Below are 9,714 nucleotides of genomic sequence, written 5' to 3'. Positions count from 1 at the left end.
CCTCGTATACCTCATGCCTCTTCAACCTTCTCTTGTAACCCCTTGTTGGGTCTGTTGGGTTTTTGTAGGTAGGACCCAACCCAATTTGAAATTGTTTTCTTTTCTGTTTCGTTGTTTGTCTCCACCAAGGGAATAGTCTGTCTGGGAGGGCAGGAACCATGTGTATTTTCCTTTCATCCCCATTATTCATCGATGCCCAAGAACATTTAGTAGGTAATCCAATAGATATCTGTTAAATAAATCACAGTGTTCCCCGACTGGGTGAGGCATGAAGTTAAGTCTGAACCATTTGGTGAGGAAATTGTTGGCTTTGCAGTCATTTCAACCCATCTGATAACATCAAAAGTTGCAGTTTGGTGTGAATGTGTGTCCAACATGCTATTCCTCTCCCCACCCTCTCTGCCCCCCTTTTAAAAACCTACCCATCTATATATCTAATCAGAAAGAACATCTCTGGGCTCAGAGCACAGTTACCAAGGCTAGCTAGGATTCAATAACATTGTTTTGTTTTCTGAGTGTTTAATTTTTTTTTTTTTTTCAAATAATCATCGTGGCTCTCTACTTTAAAAGAAAGTCCTCTTTTAAAAGAAAATTTTAACTTCGGGTGTATTGTTCTTGAGGAAAAATTGTCACAGCGTGGGAGGAACGAACCAAAAGCCTTGAAGGTGCCATCCATATGTTTGAAGTTTGGGACGGAACAGATGTGCGCGTGCTGTAGGGATATCCATGTATAGAGGAAGTTTGGCCAGTGCCTTCTGGAAGAGAACTTTATTTTTCTCTCTTCTCCAAATGGTTGAGGTTTGTGCTGTTAAGTCCCACCTCCTAATCTCTTCACCTTCCTCTTTTCCCCAAGGCTGCCCATGGCAGGCAGTGGGAGGGGTGAGGGTGGGGGTGGGGTTATTATTTGGAAAGAGACCAAGGAAGGCTAGGGGACCTGGGGACATTAGGCCTGGCGTGGGTAGCCCCTCAGGACATGGGGAGGAAGTACGTAGAGCTGAGTCCTGAAATTGCAGACCAGTCATGCCTTTTTCTGGAGGGAAGTTTGCCATCATTCATCAGGTGCTTAATGTGCCCTAAGAAGGTTTCAGAACCGCTGGCCTGGGGGCTCCACCAGGAACGAATTGTTGCCGTAGAGTTCTGACCCTTGGTTCTCTGCCACCCACAGCTGGTCAGTTAATAATGCAGCAAGTTAATAATTAAAATAGAGGTTATGTGATCCTTAAAGATGCACACTCCCTCACTCCTTGTCTTCACTTGAAAAGCAGTGTCGCCAGCAGAATCTGCGGGAGCTCCCAGGGGGCTCTGGGCTCACCTGTGTCATTAGCACAGGGAACAATCAGGGTCTGGTTTCTTGTCTGTGTCCACACGACGCTTTGTGCTTATGCACACAGAGACCGAGTCTGTCTGGTTTACCCTTCGTGCCTAAACGCCTGCGTCCCCGCTCTCTCCCCTAACTTGCCCATACTATCTCTTGCTAGTACCCCAGGATCAAGAGCGGACAACTTACAAGCCGGGAGGCAGGAAATCAGGGTTGGCTGTGTGACTTTAAGCAAGTGACTTAACTTCTCTGACTCCTAGGAGTGTGGTTAAATTTAGATCAAATAAAGGAACAAATGTGGGAGCTCTGTAGAAAGTTAGAAGAGTCATAAGATGTCAAAGCGCTGTTCAGAGGGCAGCATTCAAATCACCCTCATGACTAATTCATAGAAGTCCCTGGAATAAGGTTCCTCCCAGCATTTTTAAGCATGGAGTGTTTGCGGCATTTTTAAGCATGGTTCGTTTTTAGATGGGTTTCATGTAGATTCTTCAAAGCATGGTAAATACTCACAATCAGTAACTACCCGCTGTAGGTATTTGTGGTTGTTGGAGCGACTTCTGCCTGCGCTAAACCACCCCACCCTGAGGTTTTGAAGTGAAGTGTTTTGATTGGCTCCGAATGTGATCATGTGATTGAGCATTGGCCAATGAGATCATCGCATTCCTGCCAAGTTATCGGCTCAGGTAAGAGTACATCATTTAGTTGGGGCCAATGAGATACCGAAAAGGTTTTAGAGAAATTTCAAGATTGCGGTTGTGTTCCTTTCAAATAGATCAGAGACTATCAGGACTGTAGCAGCTGCCCGCCTCTTGGCAGCCCAGCTTCTTGGTAGCAGAAACAGAGAATTTGGGGCGCCTGGGTGGCTGAGTGGGTTAAGCGTCTGACCCTTGATTTTGGCTCAGGTCCCGATCTTGTGGTTTGTGGGTGGAGCCCCCACTGGGGTCTGCCCTGAGGGTGTCCCCTGCTGGGGCTCGCTCACGTGCGTGCGTGCTCTCTGTCTCTCAAAATAAATAAATAAACCTTAAAAAAGAAAGAAAGAAAGAATTTGTCTGAGGATGATCAACAAAAATGTAACACAAGATGGAGTTGGAGGTGTGATTTTGTTGCTTGAGTCCTTGTATCCAACTGGGCCTGAATCAAGCGCTTTGACATAAAAGTTGTGTTTGTTTTCTGAAGCCACTTTGGCATGAGGCTAGTGTCCCTCGCAACCACAAGAGTCCTGGCTGACTACAGATAATCTTAACATCTTCCTCAAGAGCCGTTTCTTTCTTGATTTTGATGACTTACAACCCACGGCCTTGGGCCCCATGCGGCCCCCACTGAAATCATCAATCTTAACTTCCATTTGTATTTTGCTTCTGTTTGGTACCCCAAACGCGGTGAGAATCATCCATCACGTTTACTCAGCACTTCATAGTTGACAAACCATTTGCGTGGGTGCCGTGTCATATAACCACGTGTTACCCAACTTCACAGATGTGGAAACTGAGGATCAGAGAATGGAAGTGACCTTGTGCTCAAGGTCACCCAATTAACAGTTCGTGGTCTCCAGCCTAGGGCTTCTGATTCCCGGGAGCATGTACTTCCATACTGTGGCAAGGGGTTAAAGGGTTTGAGGAGATACAGGTAATACCCTGACTTCAAGAACAAGATACTCTGTCAACTGAACCCAATGTTCCCCTCCCCACAGCCTTGCTGTGTGTCCCCAATACTCCTAGTACTGTATGGAACAGCAGATACCCAACGTGCTGCGGGTAATAGCAGCAGCCCAGAGCTGTCCTGAGCTTGTTTTCTCCCGAGCTGAAGATGTGTCCTTCTCAGACTTGGGGAAAATCTGCATCCTAACCTATTATGCTCCCTTGCCACATCGTACTGTTTTGCGCCCCTGTGCCTAAGCTCTGTCGCTCCCTTCTTCCTCTAATTACTTAGTCATCCTTCCTGCCTTTGTCAGGGTTCTTGGTTGAGAACAACAGAATCCATTTCAGTTACTTTGAAAAGAAAGGGAAAATGTTAGATGGTGTTAGGCAACTCGCGGGAGCCCCAGCAGGACCAGGTCATTGGGCTTAGAGGGTGCAGAGCCAGGAACAACACCTATGTCTTTGCTGCAAAGGAGTCTAGTAAACGGAGCTTCTCGTCTCCGCCTTGAAGAGAGGAGAATCTTGGGAAATTTCCCAAACCTAAGAATTGTATGTAAGAGGTACGATCAAAAGCACCAGGTGTTGTACACTAAACTTCCTAATTCTGCTCACTCATCCCTGAGGCCACTGACCCACCCTCCCCAGGAGCCTTCCTCCTGTGTGGGACCTGGTGTCTGCAGCTGTGATGGTGCGTGGTTGTCATTGACTACTCCTCCCCCATCCGAGAGCATTATTTCTCCATTCACAGTGCAGTTCGCCCTGCCTGAATTTGCCCTTCGCTTCCCAACCACCACCCTTGCGCCTTTTCCCCTAGTTAACTTTGATTTGGTCTTCATGAGTCACGTCAAAAGCAGCATCCTTGGGGGCGCCTGGGTGGCGCAGTCCGTTAAGCGTCCGACTTCAGCCAGGTCACGATCTCGTGGTCCGTGATTTCGGGCCCCGTGTCGGGCTCTGGGCTGATGGCTCAGAGCCTGGACCCTGTTTCCGATTCTGTGTCTCCCCCTCTCTCTGCCCCTCCCCCATTCATGCTCTGTCTCTCTCTGTCCCAAAAAAAGAAATAAACGTTAAAAAAATTTTTTTAATTAAAAAAAAAAAATGCAGCATCCTCAGAGAAGCCAGTGCTGACTCCTGTCCCGAGTTATCCACTGTCTTAGTCCATTCAAGCTGCTGTAACGAAACTATCACAGTCTGGGGGGCTTAAACAGCAGGCATTTATTTCCCATAGTTTTGGAGACTGGGAAGTCTGAGACCAAGGTGCCTGGCAGGTGGAGTGTCTGGTGAGGACCCACTTCCTGATTAATAGACAGCTGTCTTCTCGCTGTGTCTTCACATGGCAGAAGGGGTGAAGGAGTTCTCCAGGGTGTCTTTTTTTTTTCAATCTTTTTAAATGTTTATTCATTTTTGAGAGATGGAGAGAGACAGAGCATGAGTGGGGGAGGGGCAGAGAGAGAGGGAAACACAGAATCCAAAGCAGGCTCCGGGCTCCGAGCTGTCAGCACGGAGCCCGACACGGGGCTCAAACCCATGAACCGCGAGATCACGACCTGAGCCGAAGTCGTGAGCTTAACCGACTGAGCCACCCAGGTGCCCCTCCAGGGTGTCTTTTATAAGGGCACTAATCCCATTCATGAGAGCACCACTCTCATGAACTAATCACCTCCAAAAGCCCTCCCCCCCCCCACCAATACCATCACACTGGGGATTAGGTTTCAGCATATGAATATTGAGGGGACACAAACATTCTGTAGGTGGCATTCACTCATCGTCTCTTGTCCTTTTAAATTCATCTATTTATCATGGTTCGTGTTTTTTAAAACCTGTCTCACCTACTGGGGAGAAATGAACCTGGAGTGACTGTTCAAACAAATCTGAGTGATAACGATGCCAGAACAGAACATGGCAAGCAGGCGGACGGGGCTGTTTTTTCTTGGAGAATGCAAAGAGACGCACACTGTCCCCTTTGCTGGAGGGAAGTCGAAGCTGGGTGGGTGTGTAAGAGACACACACTAGCAGGTCGTGTGGGGCGCCCTGACCCCGGCTTTGCGGCACGAAGAAAGGGAGAGCAGGAAAGAGGCGGATGGGTAAGGAAGTTCTCAGGCTTCACTCCTGGGTTGGAGTGGGGCAGAGCATAGGAGAGAAGCTACTCCCATTTTGTGAAACCGTGTTTTAGTTCGACTTGTCCAGACTTCTTGGGACCCTCGTGCTTGGGAGCCAAGGCATGGCCCTTTTCAAAGTGTCCTTGCTCTGTAAGAACCGTCAATGCTTCGTTCTTTCCTTCTCCCTCGCCTCCTTCTCCAGCAGACGAAATGCCCAGATCTCTCTTATCCGCAGAATCTTCTCTTACCCCTGCTTTCTCTTTCTTCACTGCCAGTATTCTAGAAAGGGCTGACCCCCACCGTGTATAGCTTGCTATCTCTTTAACCCCTGGCTGTTCAGCTTCCGCCCCTTAGTCTATGGGACTGGCTTGTCTGAAGCAAAGTAACTCATGATCTTAAATCAGTCACTCTGTCCTTTCTAGAGTCTCTTTGAGAGCTTTATGGAAGCTTTGGTCTTCCCTTCCAATGAAAACACACTCTTGCACCCAGGTGAAAAAATGTAAATAGTTTCAGAAAACCACATGCCTCATAAGCTCTGCCTCAATCCCTGGGATAACGCTGTTCCTGGGTGTAAAATCAGAGGTCTTCTCTAAACCAGCTTTGGGGATGAAGAACCCAGGTTCTAAAGTCAGTCTGCGTGGTATAAATCCTGGCTCCACGCTTCCTGGGTACATGAACATGAGCTCTCTGAGCCTCAGTTTCCCCAGATATAAAAAAGGAATAATAATATCAAACTTTACAGGGTTGTGGTAGAAGCTTAAATTTCATTCGGGTAAGAACAGTTCTTGGCACATTAAATATTCACAAGTTTATCATCATTGTCTCTGTTATTATTTTCACCAACAGCGTTCATTCTGGATCAAACATGGTTTCGTATCTGACTCACAGATGCATCTTGTGGGCTACACATTATTCTAAAAAAAAAAAAATTCATTGACAACATTTAGAAATTAAGAGTTCACATGAAAATCTGTCTTTTTGGCTTCCATTGGAAAATCAGATCTGACGATCCTGGGTCATTTCCACCTGGCATCATGGCCTGGAACTGGGTAGTGTGAGTAATTCTCCAATTTGCCACCGTCCCCACCCATCCCCAGCGCTGAGACCAAGAACCCACAGCCCGGGATCATTGCGCATACGCAGTCTTGTTCCTTGACAGTCAAGAAATTGCTCTTGTATCAAGGAAAATGAAAAGTACGGCCAAGGAAGCCCTGTGTGTTAAAAAAACCAAAAAAAAGCAGTATAAATTAGTTCGTGTAAGTAAAGATTAGCTTGTGAGTTTTGTGTTGCAAACGCCTCTCCATCGCTTGCCGACTGCCCAGCCCCTGCAGGCATCTGGGTTCCCCATCTCTGGCTTTAAAAGATGTCTAAGCGGCGGCCATCACTTGCCTTCTTTTCCTGTCTATCCTCTACCGGCTTCCTCGTCGCAGCCCCACTTCTTGGTGGTCTCGCTCATCCTGTGGTGGGTTTCAGAGCTGAATAGATTCGGATGCCAGCCTCCCTCTTCTGAGCTTCAGGCGTGTGTCTGTGGCGAAGACACATGCGGTTACGTGGTAAGGCTGTTGGAGACTCGAACACCAGCATCCAGCCCTTAGCGCGATGGCTGGCAAAGCACGGCTGGTTCACACCGCCAGTTCCTTTTCTCTGCCTGCATGAGGGTTACCCTCAAGGTTCTTCTGGCCCCTTCCCGAGGTTCTGTCCGGCCTTCTGGTTTGGGGGAGCACTCCCCTTCCTCTGTCGTTGACTGTTGCCTCTCTGCCATTGACGTCCACAGCCATCAGTGCCAATATGCCTCTCTTCTTCTTCCTCTTTGCCTCTACGTCCAGCAACGACTTTAAAATACCACTTTCTAGAGAACATGGAACGATCCTTCCATCTTTCCTACAGCGTGTTGACTGATTGAATTTGTTTTTCTATTCTTTTTTTTTTTAATTTTCATTTTATGTTTTCAAAGAGAGAGAGAGACATAGCCTGAGCGGGGAGGGGCAGAGAGAGAGAGGGAGACAGAGAGTCTGAAGCAGGCTCCAGGCTCTGAGCTGTCAGCACAGAGCCCGACGCAGGGCTTGAACCCACAAACCGTGAGATCATGACCTGAGCCGAAGTGGGACGCTTAACCGACTGAGCCACCCAAGCACCCCTGTTTTCCTATTCTTGATAACTTATAAACTTTTCTTTCAGCCTTACAACTTTGTATTGGTAACATCATATGAAATTCTAGAAATGTTAAATTTGGAAAATTGCCGTCAGGTTTCTTTCATATATGGGCTCAAAGGTTTGGAGTAATTTTCCACAGACCAGCTTCTGGCTCTGTGCGCTTCAGAGCTTGTTTCGACTCCGTTACTCACATCCTCGGGGGTAGATTCATATCGTGACGTGTCTTTAAGTCGTAATTCCAGGTGAATTGGCCCAGTGGGTAGTGAGAGGATTCCTGGAAACTATTCCTGCATGAAGATAGCTGGCAATTACTTAACTGTAGGGGAAGTGACTGTGAACTGCTTAAATAAACCCCACTCAGCATAGGGGACAGCAGGTGCAAAGACATGTACCACTCACCTGTAGTGTGGGGACACCAACACTGGGTGTGTTCGTTTTCTGTCGCTGCTGGGACACACAGCCACACGTTTGGTGGCTTACGTGGGACATATTTATTTACACGGCTGCCTGATGCATTCCCAACTCAGCTTCCTTTAGCTAGACCCAACAATCATCCACAGAAATCCCAGTGCCACCCAACGCAAGAGGAAGTGAGATGGAAGAGAAGCCAACCAACCGGAAGGAGAACTGGCCTTAACTGGTGGTGGGCGAACCATCCTATTCGTGCAAATCACATGGAAACACGTGACCCTGTGAGCACCTTGCTAGGGACTTGGGAGTGCCCGTGCAGGTGCTAAACCCTGATGCTTAAGCTTAACGCCTTTCACATCACATTCACCTGTGACTACACACTCTGTCTTCTGGCAAACTGGATTGACACCCATTGCCCGAGCGCCCTGCTGTTCCCCCATTGCCTTGCCTTTTCTTGCATGAGTCCACGCTCCTGCGGGCCAACTTGTATCTAAGTCAGACCCCTGCCTCCCTTGCAAACATCCGGGCCTTTTCAATCAATTCTCTTCCGTTAGCCTCCCCACCCATGGAGATTCTCATCCTTTACGTCTCTGATTGCTGTTGGCAGACAGTACCTTGTATTTTAGTCTTCCATTCATTCGGTGGGTATTTGCTGAATCCCCAGCCTGTCTCAGCCATCGTTTGGGCACTGGGGATACCAGAAGGGAGGCCAAGTCCCGGCATTCTTGGAGCCTATAGCTTAGTTGGGTGGGAATTATAAGTACCTGAAAATGCAGGGATCCTATCAGAGGGTGATAGAGCCATGGAGAGGACCATGGCCAGGGTAGAGCAATGCTGCTTTGGTAGGATGGTCATGGAAGGCCCTTCTGATGGGCTGAGGGAAGGGCATTCTCAGCATGGAAAACAGCGGGTTCCAAAGCCATAAGTCAGGACACCGCAAGGCCACGGTGGCTCCAGATAAAATTATGTCAGGGGCCACTCTCCTTCCTGTCTCTAAGGAGCCCGTAGCCCCTGCATGCTGTTCAGGGTCCTTTCACACCTGTTCCCTCCCCAGATCTTCCCTTCCAGAGAAGGGTCCTTTTCTGCTTGGAATTTCCGGCCTCTGTGTCAGAACATGCCTGTTCTACGTTCTGGGACAGGCAATGCCTCTGGTTGCATGTTAATCAGTGACAGGCTGCTAATGCATTATTTCATCTCAGATGGTGTCTGTGCTTATCAGCAAGGCTTTTTTTTTTTTTTTTGAGAGCGAGAGAGAGAGAGAGAGAGAGAGAGAGAATCTCAAGCAGGCTCCACACTCAGCACAGAGCCCACAGAGTCTCATAACCTGGAGATCCTGATGTGAGCCGAAATCAAGAGGTGGATGCTCAACCGAATGAGCCCCCCAGGTGCTCCCCCAACAAGACTTTTGAAGGGAAAAAAATGCCTTAATTTCAAGGTGCACCTCTGACAGCAGGGGTGTAAGTCAGTGTGACAGGTCACTAGGACAGATATAGACTGTGGACCCAGTGAGCATGCAGGCAGGTCCTGCAAATCACATGCGGTGTATTCGTTTTCTATCGCGACTGTAACGCGCAGCCACGGGTTTGAAGGCTTAAAACAAAGTCTGTTTACCCTTTCATGTGTCTGTAGGTCAGAAGTCCAAATTCACCGTGCCCTGGTGGGTCCTTTGCTTAGAGTCTCCCAAGACTGAGACCAGAGTGGTCAGTGGGACCATGTTCCTTTCCGGAGGCTCTGGGGATGAATGTGGTTCCAAGCTCATTTCAGTAGTTAGCTGAATTCAGTTCCCCGTGGTTTTGGGACTGAGGAGCCCCTGCTTCCAATGGGGTGGGGGGCTGGTCTTTGCAACTAGAGGCTGCCCACATTCCTTCTCGTGCTTTCCGTGCACCCCCCGCCAGCAGCAGTGGGGCAAAACCCTCCCAGGCTTCAAATCTCTGACATCTTCCAGCCCATTTCTCTGCCTGCGGCCAGAGAAAGTTCTCTGCTTCTGAGGACTTTTTAGAATTATGTGATTACATGGGGCGCCTGGGTGGCGCAGTCGGTTAAGCGTCGACTTCAGCCAGGTCACGATCTCGCGGTCCGTGAGTTCGAGCCCCGCGTC

General features: G+C 48.5%; 1 long non-coding RNA gene across 2 annotated transcripts in view; it reads left to right on the top strand.

The window, feature by feature from the left end:
• Positions 1-8,905, top strand: part of LOC121019496 (uncharacterized) — a 19,022-nt gene extending 10,117 nt beyond the window's left edge. For both annotated transcript variants that reach the window (XR_005785621.1, XR_005785620.1), the window contains exons 3-5: positions 1,851-2,001; positions 7,766-7,897; positions 8,867-8,905. This is a non-coding gene — a long non-coding RNA (uncharacterized LOC121019496). The remainder of the gene's footprint in view (positions 1-1,850; positions 2,002-7,765; positions 7,898-8,866) is intronic.
• The last annotated feature ends 809 nt before the right edge of the window (positions 8,906-9,714 follow it).

The sequence above is a fragment of the Herpailurus yagouaroundi genome, unplaced genomic scaffold, assembly GCF_014898765.1.
Source record: "Herpailurus yagouaroundi ecotype Mexico unplaced genomic scaffold, PumYag 222, whole genome shotgun sequence".
Classification (NCBI taxonomy): domain Eukaryota; kingdom Metazoa; phylum Chordata; class Mammalia; order Carnivora; family Felidae; genus Herpailurus; species Herpailurus yagouaroundi.
This window is presented reverse-complemented; position numbering and strand designations above follow the sequence as displayed.